Source organism: Schistocerca nitens, chromosome 8 (genome assembly GCF_023898315.1).
Source record: "Schistocerca nitens isolate TAMUIC-IGC-003100 chromosome 8, iqSchNite1.1, whole genome shotgun sequence".
Lineage (NCBI taxonomy): Eukaryota > Metazoa > Arthropoda > Insecta > Orthoptera > Acrididae > Schistocerca > Schistocerca nitens.
The window spans coordinates 622,637,205-622,640,522 of record NC_064621.1 but is presented as its reverse complement, the minus strand read 5'-3'; the positions used below and the strand labels follow the sequence as shown (position 1 = coordinate 622,640,522).

The following is a 3,318-nucleotide window of genomic DNA, read 5'->3' as shown; positions in this document are numbered from 1 at the left end:
ATGATGCAGAAAAACTTCATCATCATGAAACAACATTTCATTTGCAAATTTGGCACGTAATCCATGGTTGCTGACTTTAGAGCCTGTAATAACTGTAAATGGTAAGGACGCAGTTGTATGCATTTTCTTAAAACTTTCCAAAAAGTCAACACGGGAACTTGTAATGCACGACTAGCCTCCCGGACTGATTTCTTTGGGCTACGAGTGAACAACTCTCTCACTTTCTCAACTGTCTCTTCACTAACTCTTGGTCGTCCTGTACTCTTCTCTTTACAAAGGCAGCTGGTATCTTCAAACTGATGATACCATCTGTGGATGTTATTATCACGTGAAGGATCACAACTGAGCGCCAGCCGGAACACACGTTGCACAGTAACTACAGATTTGGTCTTTGCAAACTGCAAAACACAAAATGCTTTCTGTTCACTAGTTGCCATCTTCGCCACTACCACTGTTTAAAGGATTGCGGCGGAAACATTGCGCGTTGCGCATGCGCACTGGTGCCAAACACAATTGTTTGAGTTGCTCTTTAATTTGACATATCATTTATAACCGTAAGTTTAATGTAATAAAATGTTATAAAACATTAAAACCCTGATATTCATTTACAAACACGCTGTACTTTTCTACATAGCTTCCGAAAATTTGTAGGCACTTGTCACAGTGTGGCACAAGTTTTTGTATGCCTTTTTCATGGAAGGTTGCCACCTGTGTATTCAACCAAGTGGTAACATGTTCTTTCAGTTCGTCAGCAATGCTGAAGTGTTAACCACCAAGGACAGATTTTAGTTGTAAGAAGAGATGAAAGTCACTAGGAGCAGTTGTGCTTAATCTTCTCTTCAATTGTTTGAACCAGTTCATCAGTAACCACAGAAAGGCGTCCAGTTTGTTCTTCATCATGCACTTAATCATGTCCTCCATTGAACAGTCTGAGCCATCTTCTAACCATTGAATCACTCATAGCATTTTGTCCGTAAACCTTGCAGATTTACTGATAAATTTCCTTTGGTTTAACTTTCTTGGCATTTAGAAAATGAATCACAGATCTGATTTCACAAGCAGTGGCATTTTCAGTTACGGCTGATATTTTAAAGAAGCACTACAAAGCACACATTTGCAGCAGCGATCTGAAAATGGTGTACATGTCTTCTCCTTGAGTCAGAGTAACTGCTGTGCATGCTCGGAACTGCGATCGTAGCGCTGCCGCGTATAGAAATAGAAATGGAACTTGCTTTGTGGATGACCCTCATATATCTTCACAATAATAGGTGGTAAAACTACAAACTGTTCGAAGTTTAACTTACAGAAATTACAATTAAAACTTAACTCATTAAATTAACTGAATACATCAAAAAATTTGTTCTTTTTAACAGTGTCTTCTCCTACAAGGGTTAAACTGAATTCTTTGTTTAAATGATGAAATTAGCAAATATCATTGCACAAACAATGCTCCTGACAAAACTGTTAATTACTTTGGGATTAATTAAGGGCGGGTTTCGCTAACAAGTTTTCAAATAGAGCCAAATAGATCCTTCAAGAATGCTGTTGTTTCGTCTCCTTAATGTTTATACTTAGTACAGAAGTTATATTTGTTTATAAGTCAACAATAGAATTTAAGTTACGAAACAAGCACTGATTTCAGTCTATAATGAAAGATACTAACTAGAAATAGTCAAAATAAATTAGAAAATCAATTACATACATAAAACTAAGCACAAAATTAGATCTGGTGTTAATATTCTTTAAAACTGAGGGCCAGCCTTTCTCTTTTATGAAAATGCAGATTATATTAATGTATGAAACTTCCTGGCAGATTAAAACTGTATGCCCGACCGAGACTCGAACTCGGGACCTTTGCCTTTCGCGGGCAAGTGCTCTACCAACTGAGCTACCGAAGCACGAATCACGACCGGTACTCACAGCTACCGGTCGTGATTCGTGCTTCGGTAGCTCAGTTGGTAGAGCACTTGCCCGCGAAAGGCAAAGGTCCCGAGTTCGAGTCTCGGTCGGGCACACAGTTTTAATCTGCCAGGAAGTTTCATATCAGCGCACACTCCGCTGCAGAGTGAAAATCTCATTCTGGAAATATATTAATGTATGTTAATGGCACTTAATTCAAAAATGAAAAAATGTATTTTAAGGAGGCAGATGGCAAAAAAAGAGGGGAAGTAAAAATATCCCAGCTTGCTTCATCACACCACCCCCCTCATTGGACTGACCAGATAGATATTGCAAATAGCTAACTAAACAATTCAATGACCACAAGTGACGCCAGTAATTGGGTTTAAAATCTATGCACAAAAAAATCACATAAGAAATCTTATCAAAAACTACAGTACATATGTGTTTTCAAATTTTAACTTATATACACTAGCCATATGAAAATCCCCATACAGTGTATTGTACATTTGCACAGAATATCCACAAGTTATACTTTTAACAGAAATTATGCATCTTCATCATAAGTGATGACCATTTTGGGTAAACAAAGATTACAGTTTAAAACACATGCCACTTTGTACAAGTTCTGTCTTTCTAAACAAAATAAATCCTCATGGGTTGCAAAAAGTTAAATTACACTGCGCAGTTCTGTTTTTTTTTTTTGACAGAAAATTTCACTTGCTCAGTGTTTGGTATTTTTCACTAGCACTTTCACACTTTTAATGAGATTTTACACACTTTCTCACCAAAGTGTCCATGCCTTCAACAGGTCCAAGTGGCAGTAGGCAAGGAAATGCACTGCTGTCAGTTCCCTTGGAGGTGGTTCTCCTCCACCACAGTAAATGATAAAATGGAACAAAGTACCCTACTTTAATACACTTACACTTCTAACTTAACTCTAAGAAAAAAATGTTTTAACACTAATGGCAAATGATAGTCATTACATCATAAATAAATACATTGCATAGTTCTCATAACATTACAATAATTAGCACTAAAATTGACTACACTATGAAAGGTGTGGACTATTAAAATTTTAAAATCAAGTGCACATTACACCACAATACATTACTCTAAGTCATAACTGTCTGAAACTGGTTAAACTTGAAAAATTTGGATCTCTTTTTCCATTTGCAAAATAGCAAAAACTCAAGATGTGCAGTAGCATAAATTTACGTTGTGAAAAAAAAAAGAATAGAGTCACCATCACATAACTTAATTACTATTCAAATCAAAATTAAGGGGATGAAAGTTGTACCAAATCATTGCCCTATTTCTCCATTCAACTCTGAGCACTGCTCTCATTCAAACAGAAAATCACAAAATGTTACCAAATAGTTGACCTGTCCAAATATTCACATCAGTCTAGCACCACAG

General features: G+C 36.6%; 1 non-coding gene across 1 annotated transcript; it reads right to left on the bottom strand.

Moving 5' to 3' along the window:
* Positions 1–1,824: 1,824 nt before the first annotated feature.
* Trnas-cga (transfer RNA serine (anticodon CGA)) lies at positions 1,825–1,899 on the bottom strand. The gene has a single exon. It is a non-coding gene; the product is annotated as a tRNA-Ser (tRNA).
* Positions 1,900–3,318: the final 1,419 nt, after the last annotated feature.